Here is a 15,014-nt window from a genome sequence, read left to right on the forward strand (position 1 = left end):
AATAGCCAAAGTCGATCCGACAAAGGTAAGAATCTTTCATCCCCATGTAGACAGTAGTCCCCCAAACATCCCATCAGAGACCAATTTCCTTCATCCTGGTGAACGGACTCAGCGATCTGATGTAGTTTAGAGATGGCTTGGTATACTGTAGGGGCGTTGTCTGGAATATAAATGCAACAGCTAGATCCGATCAACTTGCATACGCCCCCACGGTCAGCAAGAATAATATCTAATACCATCCTGTTCTGAAGCGTGAGAAGGCGGTCAGCAACGAGTTCTGCAGTGAGATTACTCAAAGCTCCAGCTGTTTCATTGACAGTGGCTTCTACAACTCGAATTAGTTGTCTTATGTCTCTACTGTTGGCTATTGGGCCCCAGAATGGAAGGAGTCCTTTCAAGACATCCCCGACTTCTTGTCCTGAGGTATCCTGGTCAGACACCACCCTTCTTTTCTGTAAATGATGCTTGGCATCCGCTATATATGTAGGGGGCAACAACCAAGCGATATAACAAGTGCCTCTCCAATTACCAGGTAGAGAAGTGTAAGCCTTATTTCCACACACGAAGTATGTATTACATGAGGGAACCATGCGAGGCCAATCTGTCCCATTCAAGGTCACATTATGCTGGCATTTGCTTGTACCTTTATATTCTAACCCTCCTTTCCTAATACAGAATGGTGCTTGTCCAGGTACCACTAGAAAAGTTTGTCCTTTTCGAGAGGTTTTATTAGAGGGCAGGAAATACAAATCCGTAGATCTGGTTTGGCGATCAGCATATTCTGACTTCTCACTATCCGTCCCATATATCCTTTTTCTGTCCCGCCAACATAAATGGTATAGATGTACTCCCAAGCTCCTTACGTCTCGGGTATCACCATCTCCAGAAAATACCCAACTGGCACTCAATTCCCACCATGCACTACAAGAACCATTAAATGAAAAAGGAAGGGTAATGTATGGTATTCCAGTATTCACCGAACTTGGCAGAAGAACACAAACCCAACAGTTCGTCGCATTAGTAGCCAATTGATGTTGGTGTAGCATAGAAACAAATGTGTTGTTACGGAATTCACTTCTTCTCGACTCAACATGAGGGGGTAGAGTGACATGTGTATGCATTTCAACTGTAACTTTGGGAATAGGCTGCGTAAAAATTACATGTAGTCCCCATCCTATGCAAGACAATATAATACACATTAAAATCAATATTATTAAAGCCACCACAAAACGATTATGCAATAATTTACAATGCTTCGTGCTTGTTGTTTGTATTTTGTCCAGTCCCTTTCGAACAATCATTTCCATCTCTAAATGTTGCCCGTGACGGGAGGTTGCTTCACTCAGCTGTGATTGTCTGTAGTTCTTTTTATTTTCCTACAAGTCCCACAGGCCTAGAGCCACACCTTGGGTCACAATTCTGAGACTACGATCACGGCCCTGCAACATGTGGAAATCGGGATAAAGACAAAGTCAATGAGGTACTGTTGAGGTATTCTTGTTCAATCTGGGCCTCAAATCGTACCTCCGGGAACCAGGTACAGTTTGTTCTGGGAAAAGGAGATGTGGTTCAGTAGGGTCCAACTCCAATGCCGGTGGTATTGCTGCTTGGGCGACCTCGTCGTCTTTTCCTTCTGATCTGGCAGAGTCTAGGTGTGAATCACTAAACGGTCCATATCTTGGTATCCTTTCGCTTTCAGAATCGCCAATTTGTTTACGAACCCACTGATCATAAGGCAATGGTAGGGGCACTTTCTTGCAATGTACCCAGTTCTTTTTGCCCACCACCTTCACTGCAGTACACGTCGTTAACAGTACTTGACGAGGTTCTCTCCAGCGAGGTTCCAAGTTCTTCGACCTCTGGAAGTTTTTAATGCAGACCCAATCTCCGGATCGTATGGTATGACCAGTATCAGTTGAAGCCAGAGGCAAAGTATCTTGTACCTGTTGGTGAAGGACACATAATTTAGTGGTGAGATCATGCAAATAGTCAATTAACAATGAATGCTCTATCTCGGAGTATTTCTTCGGCCTTGGGACTCCCCAAACATTTGCAGGGCGTCCAAATACAACCTCATAAGGACTAAGCCCCATACGGGAATGGGTGGCTGATCTAGTGGATAAAAGAGCCAAGGGCAGAGCATCAGGCCAAGCAAGACCCGTGCTGGCTTGTATCTTTGCGAGTTTAAGCTTAAGAGTGCCATTATAGCATTCTACCAAACCCGCTGACTGAGGATGGTTCGCTGCGTGGAACTTTTGCCTGATGCCAAGGCCTGCACATACTTTCTGCATGATCTGACCCACAAATTCACTTCCGTTGTCACTCCAAATAATTCTGGGTAACCCAAATCTCGGCAGAAACTCCTTCAAAAGGACTTTTGCCGTGGATAGAGCAGTATTATCTTTCAGGGGATAGGCCTCTATCCACCGGGAGAAGGCACATACCACAACAAGAACATACTTCAGATTGTTACATCGTTCAATGTGAATGTAATCTATTTGCAACATCTCAAAAGGGTACATTGGGGGAGCAAAGTGGCCTGCCGGTGTTGGTGTTCCCTTCTCCGGGTTATGCATCAAGCATATAATACAATGCTTAACCAGATTGTCTGCACATTTAGATATCCCCACATTCTGCCATACTGGAGCCAGAAGTTTGCATATACTTTTAGCGCTAATGTGGGCTGGACCATGCGCCATGGTAACTACTGGGAGTACATAAGCATCTGGTAACAACCAGCGTTGATGTTCTGACAAGTCTGTCCAGCACCCTGTCACATCCAACCTTCCTATACTCTCTTTCCACGTACTTAATTATTTCTCTGTGGCTTCTGCCTGGATCGTTTTCACACTGTCCACAGTATTCTCACACATCTCTCCTTGTGTAACCCATCTATCAGAGCCCGCAACATACATGCGGCTTGTAGTGTCTCTAGCCGTCTCTTTCGCTATCCGGTCTGCGAAAGCATTTCCTTGACCTACACATCAGTAATCTTCTTATGTGCACTACACTTCACAATCGCTATCTGAGTGGGCAAGGTGAGCGATTCAAGAAGGTCATTTACCAATTGGCCATGCTGTATCTTAGTGCCATGGGATGTGAGAAACCCTCTTTCCTTCCACAGGCGGTCAAAACTATGGGCCACTTCAAACGTATACTGACTATCAGTATACACATTAACCCTTTTCCTTTCAGTCAACACACAAGCTCTAGTCAGTGCTATCAATTCAGCTGCAGGAGCTGAATTATGCATAATACGCGCTGTTTCCACAACGGTGTACAAAGTAGTGACTGCATAGGCTGAGGTCGTTTCACCATTGGGAAGCTTAAAACAAGAACCGTCCACCCATAGGATCCCATCCGGGTCCGGGAGTGGAGTGTCCTTTAAATCAACTCTGCCTCTTGTCTCTTCCTCCGTGCGGAGGAAACAATCATGCTGCTCCTGAGTACCGTTTTCTACTGGAATTGGCAGCAATGTCGCCGGGTTCAAGGTATTACATCGCTTAATGTGTATGTGGCTAGCCAAGAGAGTCAATTCGTACCCCGAAAGGCGGGCACTCGTGAGGTGTTGAGTCTTCATTTTATTTAGGAGGGTGTCTACTGCATGCGGTACCATGACAATGAGGGTATTATCTAATACCAATCCAGCAGACTGGCGAATGGAAATGGCTGCGGAGGCTGTAGCCCTCAAACAGCTAGGTAACGCCTGGGCCACTGGATCTAACGTGGCTGAAAAATAGGCACAGGGACGTTACTTGTCCCCAAATCGTTGCGTTAAAACTGATAATGCGCAACCTTCTTTCTCATGAACATAGAGTGTGAAAGGCTTACTGTAATCAGGAGTACCTAACACAGGGGCAGAGCACAAGGCAGTACGTAAATCAGTGAAACTTTTCTGACATTCTGCAGTCCATGGAAGCGGGTGTGCTGTATCTTTAAGAGTGAGTGCCAACAAGGGTTTCGCCAGAAGGGAAAAATTGGGGATCCATTGTCTACAATAAGAGGTAATACCTAAGAAGGCACGCACCTCTTTTTGCGTACATGGAATAGGCATTTGGGCAATTGCTTGAATACGTTCTGGGGTCAATCGCCGTCCCTCCTTTGACAAGAGATGACCTAGATAGGTAACCTCTTGGCAGCAATATTGCAATTTAGACGGTGAAACCTTGTGGTGGTGGTCAGATAAGTGGCGTAACAGTGAAATAGTAGCCTTTTTACAAGTTTCCTCAGAATCTGCTGCAACCAACAGGTCATCCACATATTGAATGAGAGTGGCACTTGGTGGTAAAGACATAGTATCGAGCTGTGATTTTAATGCTTGACTGTAAATGGAGGGGCACTCACAATACCCTTAAGGAACCCGTTTGAACCGGAAGCTTCGGCCTGCTAAGGAGAAGCCAAAAATATCCCTACTTTCCTCAGCAATGGGACTGCTGAAGAAAGCATTTTTGAGGTAAATGCCAGAAAACCAGGAGGCTGAGGCAGGTATCATTGTCAATAGTATCACCAAGAAGAGAGACAAGGGAGAACTTGAGTCTTCTCTGACTCCCCTACCATACGTTTAAACTCACTACACAGAGAAGAACTACACACAACACTTATTAGTACCAGGTTATAATGATAGTGAAAAGGACACAATCCTATCCCTTCCTATCAGAAACCCAGAGTATTTGTCAGAAGGAAAAAACATTATTCTTTTAATACTGCCCTCACACACCTTGCAGTGTCATGCTTCATCATTGGGCCGCATCAAACGCCCCTGTGCAGACCAACACAGAGGGCTGAGCGCAATGTTTTAAGGGATGAAGAATGTAGTGATGAGGTTACAGGAAGATGAAAGGTGTTAATAAAGAACACAAATAGTGACAACAAAAACAAAGCAAGGAAAATATTCCCTGAAGAAAGGACCACAAAAGTGCAGACATATACACTAAAACTGCCTAGGAGGGGACTATCTTTAATTTTATTCCTGTCACCCCCTGGCAGGATTAAAAATGATCTGTCGGGATTGGTTAGGGAAGGTAAAGACCCCTAAATCCCTGCTGCTTTTACCAACATGTTTCTGCCAACATCAAACGCTCACATGAGTCGTACTGGCATTCATCAGGGTGTTGGTCCCTTAGTTTTTTGGTCTACCCCCTATTTGGGGATTCATTACCTTCTAACGACAAACAGCCGTTTACCGTTTTCGTCCTGTACTCTGAACAATTTGAGAGCGAACACTTTTAAGGGTTTATTGGAAAATCTCCAAACCCGGGACCGTCGAGGGACCGTGGTCCTATAGTCACACTTACTCCAAAGACACACTGCACTAATCGTCCTCACATCGGTCCTCATCGGTGAGGTCAATTTCTTACCTAAGGTAAGACGTACACCAGAAGGGGAACAGTGTAATGTTGCATACAATCTCTTCAATAAATCCAAACCCAGCAAATTTTCGCCACAACCAGTTGTTAAAAGGAGCGGGGCCTCCAATTTGTAAGGACCTATGGAAATGGGCAAAGGGCGTGAACCTGGGTTTTGAACTGGGGCGCCAGAAAAACCTACAGAAACATTTGTACAGCCAGACAAAGGTGCCCCAGGGAGTTTAGAGTGAATAATAGAACTCTTCGTTGCACCAGTGTCTAATAGGAATGGCTCTGTAACACCTAGTGCTACAACATCAACATAAGGCCCGCTTTGGTCCACTAGAACTGATACTACTCCCTCACTTTGTCCATGGCTGTCCTAGCTAGATTGGAAATTCTGACTCTCATCCTCGGTATAATAATCATCATTGTAATAGTTGGTAGATTGAACATTTGGCTGATCAAAATAATTCGTGGAGTTTCCGGGGGCATGGAATGTTGGTTATTAGGCGATGTACCTCGTCCTCTACCTCTGGGTGCTGACTGATAACCACCCTGGCCTCGTGACCCGGGAATGCGCCCCTACACTGTAACAAAACCGGGCAATTATACTTTAAATGGCCTTCTTCTTTACAGTAAGCGCATTGATTTTGGCCCAGTGGGGGTCGGGGAACAAAAGGCCCAGACCTCTGCAACTGTCTCTGAAATTGTTGAGGTGGCTGAAATTCACGTTGGGCAGGGCGAGGGGGATAAGCTTGTTGCAAAAGAACTTTTGTTTTCAGCTCTTTAGTCTTTTTATCAAGTTTCTCTCTTTCCTCTTTATCCCTGTTTTCATAATACTGAGCAGTAGCCAATATCTGGGCAGAAGATGATACTGCCCACGCACTTTCGGAATTCTTCAATTTATTAGATATTTCCGGAACCAAATTAGACACAAATTTGTCTACAAACAGTCGTTGGCCACCTTCCGTGCTCATATCCTGACCACTATGATCAATAAACGTCTCTTCAAAACGAGTGAAGAAATCAGAGACGCTTTCATCCGCTTTCTGTTTACAAGCTGTTAACTTATCCCAATTAACTCGCAGAGGGGGCATCATAGTTTTCAGTAAGGCAATGATCCTAGATGGGAGTTCTGTAATTAAAGGCTCAGGTTTGGCACCACCCACTTGGAGTCTGTCTGCGGCAAGTATGGCAGCCCAATCACCCCCCAATTTCCCGGGATGGTCCTCCTTCCGAATCCTAGCCCATAATGGTTGTGGGACCACATTACCCATTAGCATGTCTATATCGGCCAAATTCATAATACATGCATCAACAGTTTGGGACAACTCTTTGTAGTACCCAGCAGGATTTTTACAGGGGTCCGGTAAGGACTGTTTAAGAGCCAATACCTCAGATCGTTTCCAAGGAACGTGCACCCACACACGTTGAAAGTGAGCTGGTATAAGAGGATTACCACCCTGAGCTGCAACCTCCTCTCTCCACACTGGGGGAACCTCTCTCATAGGATAGTGTTTTAATTTCCGTCTAACAGAGGAATCGCGTTCTGGCAAAGACCGGCAAACAAACATCATTCTAAAGGTGACAAGCGTTCTTACCGCATCCTCAACCTCTGCGCCCACAATCAGCCCTTTACCAAACTCGGCCTGAACGTCTAGCAGGCCCTGAGGGGCTGGTCCCAATCCCATATGCTCCCACTCTTGACCTAAAATGTTACACATATTATCAAAAACATATCTCTGCGTTGGTGCCTCCCACTGCTGAAAGGTGTCCATAATATCTTGCATACTATACTGGGAGCCATTTGTGATCCACCTTCGGGCAAGAAGTTCTAACACTTCCCGTTCATCTGGACCTGGGAGCTGACTACGAGTTTGTCTACGAGGAGGAACAGGGGTCATTTTAAGTGTCCCAAAGAGAGGGGACAAAAGGCCAGAAACGGTATCAACCATTCGCCTCCGAACGGAGGGAGAATTCGTCATTAAGACAGGAGACAGAATATTAGGCGGGGCAGAAGAGGGAGTAATAGGTACAAAGGGAGATGAAGGTAAGGGAGAGCCCGGTAATACCGGAAGAGGCTGTGATGGGGGTGCAGGAACCAGTTGAGGAGCGACTGGTGGAACAACAGGTGGGACAGGTGGTAATAATAAGGGTGCATTTGCCCCTGGCACAGGCTGCAGTGCAAAAGGTACATTAGCCCCCTGGGCATAGGGCGGGGGTAACCTCAACAGATGGGACATTAAGGGATCCTTCTCAGGGTCCACATTCTTCTCTGTAGGGGAAATTGGCAACACTGGATAACATTTATCTACCGCCATACGATGTTGCCTATCTGAAACCTCAATCGCATGATCGGTTTCATTATTTTCAAACTGTTGGGCAGCTTGTATAACAGACATATCCCTCCTATCTCTTTTAGCTTGTTTTATTTCTTTCTGTTTGGCCTCCTTACGCCATAAGCGGAAAGAGTCAAACATAGCCGGCCGGGCTTTTCGTTTAAACAAAGTTCCCTCCAAATTATCTAAGATATTGAGCTCAAAATGCCATTCTGCGGCCACCGTAAAACACCATCTTTCCTAGTATAGCGAACCCACGCCTCATTAAAGGCTATGGGGCCAATACCATGTTTAGAATATACTTCATAAGTGGGAGTCCCGGCCGGAGGAATTGGACAAGAGTCCTCCAGTCGGGAATCCCTATCGCAGCAACAACAACACCATCTTCTAAACTTACTGAAACCAGGCATCGCTATTACACTAGTTTCCTCACAAACTTCAAGGGGTTAATTAGTCACTTTATAGTACAAAAACTGCACTCACCCCTCGGTTTCGGCTTTTGCAAAAGTCGAACAAAGACAAAACAAAGACAAAGGAGTGGCCACTATACTTAACTTAATCAGATGTTTTTCTTACGCCAACAGAGGTCCGTCTAATGTCTCGCGATACCAATCATCATCGAAGGAGCCAAAGCATGGCGGCAGTCAGGGCAGCAGGTCTTCGCAGCCGTTGGAAAGGAGAAGACACACTGTAAAAACCTTCGGTCCACTTACGACATGCAGGGGTCGATCACGTGGTGCGCGTCCTCCGGAATTTCCTTGTGGGGCTCCTCACGATCCTCGGGCTGGACGCACGACCTCTGAAGCCGCCTCACAGAGGGCACCATTTGAAGAACCAAGCTGAATTAGGCCTGGCGGCGCAGGGTACGCCTGAAATCTTCTGAGTTCGCCTGCTTAATTGTACAGAGACACGGAACACTCTGTTGGCATAGGAACTTCAATTTATTAGCTGCAGCTAGGTACAGTTGTCCTAGAAGTACATCAGTGGTAGGTTCTCAGGAGACTGCCACTTCAATCCGTGACTCACAGTCTTTTATAGCGCTTAAATCCCATAGAGCAACAACGCCCTCAATGTGCAAAACATGTCATCCACTAGCAAACATTCCTTTTACAAGATACAGGATAACAGGTAATAGAAATTCCTTCCCTAGGGTCGTGTTCTCTACCTGACCCTATAGGCCAGGTGGCATGAGCATTCCTAAGTCTATTTAATTTATAACAGGACGTGTTTGCGTGATGCAGGTGGTGATTCGTAAAACAAAGGGAAGGCAGAGAAGGATCACCAAGGGTCAATAGATGGTTATCATGGAAATTAGTAGCTTCGAGCCGGGTCCCAGAATGTACTTTGCTCAGAGAGAAAGGGAAAAAGGTCATTTAACATGTTACAGTTCAGAGTACGAAGAAACGCTACGAAGGTTGTCGGTGCCTGAGTGAGGGCAACATCACAATGGTGTCGATACGCAAGATGGAGCCGTAATCGAATTTCCTCAAGGGAGGGAGACGGAGGGAGACGGAGGGGGGGAGACAGAGGGAGGGAGAGGGAGACAGAGGGAGAGAGACTGAGGGAGAGGGAGGGAGACAGATGGAGGGAGAGAGACAGGGAGAGATAGAGGGAGGGAGGGAGATGGAGGCAGACAGAGGGAGGGAGGGAGATGGAGGGAGAGAGACAGTGGGAGAGGGAGGGAGACAGGGAGGGAGAGAGACAGGGAGAGAGACAGGGAGAGCTAGAGGGAGGGAGACAGAGAGAGAGAGAGAGACGGAGGGAGGGAGACGGAGGGAGGGAGACGGAGGGAGGGAAACGGAGGGAGGGAGACGGAGAGAGGGAGACAGAGAGAGGGAGATGGAGGGAGGGAGATGGAGGGAGGGAGATGGAGGGAGACAGAGGGAGGGAGGGAGACGTAGGGAGACAGAGGAGAGGGAGGGAGACAGAGACAGAGGGAGGGAGACGGAGGGAGACAGGGAGGGAGAGAGACAGGGAGAGAGACAGTCAGAGATAGAGGGAGGGAGACAGAGAGAGAGACGGAGGGAGGGAGATGGAGGGAGACAGAGGGAGGGAGGGTGAAGGAGGGAGACAGAGGGAGAGGGAGGGAGGGAGACGGAGGGAGGGAGATGGAGGGAGGGAGCCGGAGGGAGACGGAGGGAGACAGGGAGGGAGGGAGACGGAGGGAGACAGAGGGAGGGAGGGAGACAGAGAGAGGGAGGGAGGGAGACGGAGGGAGGCGGAGGGAGACGGAGGGAGAGGGAGACAGAGGGAGAGAGACAGAGGGAGAGAGAGGGAGAGGGAGGGAGACAGGGAGGTAGACAGAGGGAGAGAGACAGAGGGAGGGAGGGAGTCAGAGGGAGAGAGACAGAGGGAGAGGGAGGGAGACAGAGGGAGGGAGAGAGACAGGGAGGGAGACAGAGGGAGGGAGACGGAGGGAGGGAGAAGGAAACAGGGAGGGGAAGGGAGATGGAGACAGGGAGGGAGACGGAGGGAGGGAGATGGAGGGAGAGGGAGGGAGACGGAGGGAGAGAGACGGAGGGAGAGGGAGGGAGATGGAGGGAGAGGGAGGGAGACAGAGGGAGGGAGACAGAGGGAGGTAGACAGAGAGGGAGACAGAGGGAGGAGGGCGACAGAGGGAGGGCAACAGAGGGAGGGCGGGAGATGGAGGGAGACAGAGGGAGGGAGGGAGAAGGAGGGAGACAGAGGGAGAGGGAGGGAGGGAGACGGAGATGGACGGAGGGAGACGGACGGAGGGAGACGGAGGGAGACAGAGGGAGGGAGGGAGACAGAGAGAGCGAGGGAGGGAGGGAGATGGAGGGAGGCGGAGGGAGATGGAGGGAGAGGGAGACAGAGGGAGAGAGACAGAGGGAGAGAGAGGGAGAGGGAGGAAGACAGGGAGGGAGACAGAGGGAGAGAGACAGAGGGAGGGAGGGAGACAGAGGGAGAGAGACAGAGGGAGAGTGAGGGAGACAGAGGGAGGGAGAGAGACAGGGAGGGAGACAGAGGGAGGGAGATGGAGGGAGGGAGACGGAGACAGGGAGGGAGATGGAGACAGGGAGGGAGACGGAGGGAGGGAGATGGAGGGAGAGGGAGGGAGATGGAGGGAGAGAGACGGAGGGAGAGGGAGAGAGACAGAGTGAGGGAGACGGAGGGAGAGGGAGGGAGACAGAGGGAGGGCGACAGAGGGAGGGCGGGAGATGGAGGGAGACAGAGGGAGGGAGGGAGACAGAGGGAGAGGGAGGGAGGGAGACGGAGATGGAGGGAGGGAGACAGAGGGAGGGAGACGGAGGGAGACAGGGAGGGAGGGAGCCGGAGGGAGACAGAGGGAGGCAGGGAGACAGAGAGAGGGAGGGAGGGAGACGGAGGGAGGCGGAGGGAGAGGGAGGGAGAGGGAGAGAGACAGAGGGAGAGAGAGGGAGAGGGACGGAGACAGGGAGGGAGACAGAGGGAGAGAGACAGAGGGAGGGAGGGAGACAGAGGGAAAGAGACAGAGGGAGAGGGAGGGAGACAGAGGGAGGGAGAGAGACAGGGAGGGAGACAGAGGGAGGGAGACGGAGGGAGGGAGATGGAGACAGGGAGGGAGATGGAGACAGGGAGGGAGACGGAGGGAGGGAGATGGAGGGAGAGGGAGGGAGACGGAGGGAGAGAGACGGAGGGAGAGGGAGGGAGACGGAGGGAGAGGGAGGAAGACAGAGGGAGGGAGACAGAGGGAGGGAGACAGAGAGGGAGACAGAGGGAGGAGGGCAACAGAGGGAGGGCGACAGAGGGAGGGCGACAGAGGGAGGTCGACAGAGGGAGGGTGACAGAGGGAGGGCGACAGAGAGGTAGACAGAGAGGGACACAGAGAGGGAGGAGGGAGACAGAGGGAGGAGGGAGACAGAGGGAGGAGGGAGACAGGGAGGATGGCAACGGAGGGAGGGCGACGGAGGGAGGGCAACAGAGGGAGGGTGACGGAGGGAGGGCGACAGGGGAGAGAGACAGGGGGAGAGAGACAGGGGGAGAGAGACAGGGGGAGAGAGACAGGGAGAGAGAGACAGGGGGAGAGAGAGGGGGAGGGTGAGGTAGGGGGAGGGAGAGGGAGAGAGAGGGAGGGGGAGAGAGGGGGAAAGAGGGAGGGGGAGAGAGGGAGGGAGAGGGGGAGGGGGAGGGAGGGAGAGAGGGAGAGAGAGAGATGTGTGTATGCCGGGTCTGGTGGCTCAGTGGACGACGGCGTCTGCTGCAGGGACCTGTGTTCAACCTCATGGTCACAATTGTTTTTGCTTTAGCCCCGCTCCTCACACTCTGACCCCGCCCCCACCGGTGTGGCCCTCGGCCACAAACCACACTGTAAATTTGGCCCCTGAGAGAAAGTTTGTGAGTACCCATGCCTTAGAGGAATGTATTTTCTCCTTCATTATTCCTAAAAAGCTGATATATTGGTTTAGTTGCGAACAAATGTAACTATTCTAAAACTCTTCCTACGGTTGGAGCATTTCTTTCTATGAACTATTGTGTCAACAATGTTGCAAGCTGATGTGGAAGCGAGTGCGGGGACATGAAGATATCAAAATTTATTTTCCTGTTTCCAAAGAGCAATGATGACATTCATTTTAACAAAGAACTTTAACAGAGAAATCCGGATGAACTGGATAGGATGATGGTCACCTCATGAGCCTGACCCACGAAATTGAGTGAATTGTAAAATGTAAACTTTGAGGGGGTTGGATTCTTGAACATTTGGGGTATAATTATTACAGTGAGAAAAGAACTTGGCAGTAGCTTTTTTGATGAGAAGAGAGCCTTTGCTGCTGTACTCTCTATGCTACTCTGGCTGGTTACTATTCTTACAATTCCGAAGTGAGACTATCCTGATTACTTTGTACTTCATCAGCTGGTGATGTTGCTTAAGCTATACCTTTTCAACCGAAGGTAAGCTATTTCTGGCTATTGCAAGCTGTGCATTAGTTTTCATTGATCTAAGTTTGTATGAAAATCTGATTTGCATACTGATATTGCAATGAAATATTTTCTTTTTCTCTCTCTATCTCTCCTCTTACATTGTTTTTGATTATATGATGTATTTGTCATGAACTGTATTTTCTTGTTGTGAATTTACCTGTAACATTGTAAAAGATGTGGGGGGAAAACTGCGCCAAGGAGTTAGTGGGAGAGAGCACCAAATGAAGCAATAATCAGTGGGAGTGAGACACGAGAAGGAACTAGGCCAAAATGTCAATTAATGGGTAAACGAGCCTTAGAGTAGTCAAAATCTGTGAAATAGCAGGCATCCGATGTGAAGTCAGCTGATTGTGGAGCCAAGCAACTGTCTGTGTGCTCGAGCGCGATCAACTTCGGCTCGTTGCTAGGAGACGGGCATTGGATGCTCGGGAAAAGAGGAAAGAGGAAAGCGCCTTGGTAACATGGCGACGCAGCGAGCGCGCTGCCAAGGTCCTTTCCTCAAATGTTGTTCCGAAAAAAAGGAGGCATCTGAGGGGGAGTGTTGAGCCTCGCAGTGCGATCCCCAGAGAAGAGAAATCGGGCGCCTCGCGACACGATCCCAAGGAAAGGGAATCGGGCGGGTAAGACTGGAGCCAGTATGAGTGCTCGCTCAATTAGAGGTGTGCAAGATCAGCGTGACAGCGTGTGCGGTAAGGCAAACGATTAGAAATAAAAACCGGAGGAATAATGAGTGGGAAAAAACAGGCAAGGTTGGAAGCCAATCACCATAAATTGGAGATCGGTTGACCGAGTTAGGGAAGGAGGGTGGGGAGGGAGTAAATCCATACATAAAACAAGTTAAGGCATATTAAGGCACAAGTAACAATCCAATAAGAAAAGGCATTAGCCAACAAGACAAGTTATCAAGGCATAATTAAGACAACCAGTAAGAGACGAGTAAAAAATAAGGAACTTATCTGCTTGGAGCCGCATTTAAAAGAGGCTGATTGTTATGTGCTCATGCCTTTTATATGTTTCTTAAACCTTTTTGCTTTATGATGTATGCGGCTGCTTGGACTGCATTAAAAGTAATATACATAATGTTAGCCTCTGTGTCTTTAATGAAATCCAGATTCTCTAGTCATGGTAATAGGAGAATCGCAATTTACCTATAACACTGAAATAACACAGAATTTATGATTTCCATGTACTTTTGTATTGACCATTCATATTTTGAAATAATTAGATAAAAGTAACTTCATAAGTATTCAGAGTTTGTCTTTATTGATTAATTATTGACATATTGCATATTGTGACTATGGTTGTTAGTTAGGCTTTTTCTTCATTATAGGTCCTCATAGAGGAAATAGCATCTGTCTCTTATTGTCGAGACCCTATTAGCGCTACCAACAATCTATCAGAGGACCTGGTGTTTGTAAGTGGTTATTGAGTTTTCGTGGGCCCAAAACGTTTGGTAATAGTGAAAAATCCTATTCATGATATCATAGGGTTAATGTAAATGTTTATAACATTTACACCGCTTCCGCTGGATCATCTCTTTTCAAGGAAAATACAACTAAGACCTAGAGAAACAAAAATTAAAAAACAACTAATGTGATAGAACTAAAGCAGTGTCTGGAGTTTCCAGTGCAGAACCTGGTTAAATGCTCCAGCTTGAGAAGGACAGGGATTGTGGGATGAGTTGGGGCCTCAACCACCCATCCCCTCGAGCACCATGGAGGGGGAGATGCTCTCCCTAGCCAGGCGACAACATGGCATGGCCACTGATGCCCCCCCCGATGGCACTGACCCACACTGGTCCCATGGTGCCATTTACCACCCTCTTGTAATAGCTGGCAAATGGCAGCATTGTCTCTCAAGAAGTGAGAAACACCTACACAAAGGACCCAGTAGTTTAAGTTAAAACGCTGGTTGCTTTCCATTCTGAGCAGTTTAACTTTTGATCCCCATTAACTCACAGAAAGATACAAACTTTATTAATTCTGGCCCCTGTATTATATGTGTGTAATAGGACTCATGGTGTCTTGCTGAGTGCCACAAGGGGCATCATTAGCCTGCTGTCCAGTGTGGCAAATTGCAAGTACCCATGGTAACATCACAATTTCTCCCTCAAACCCTCAAGTCAATGTGGTGTTCAGGCACATGCCTTGCAGGTTTACTTTGTAGTAGTAAACTTTATTGTTTGATTATTTAAAATCATTACCATATAAAATACAGTGATGGAAAAAATTCATTAAACAGTAAAAACGTTTTGGCATATGGCGGCACAGAGGTCTCAATGTTCGTGAGTCAGTGTGCCGGCTAAAAGATCGAATCCTATTTTGTGCAAATGAGCAAGAGGTGGCTTAACATGTGTAAGACGTTTTACGATTAGCTCAGTCCGATGCATGAACAGTTCATGTTGTCC

Source organism: Triturus cristatus, chromosome 2_2 (assembly GCF_964204655.1).
Source record: "Triturus cristatus chromosome 2_2, aTriCri1.1, whole genome shotgun sequence".
In the NCBI taxonomy this organism is placed as follows: domain Eukaryota; kingdom Metazoa; phylum Chordata; class Amphibia; order Caudata; family Salamandridae; genus Triturus; species Triturus cristatus.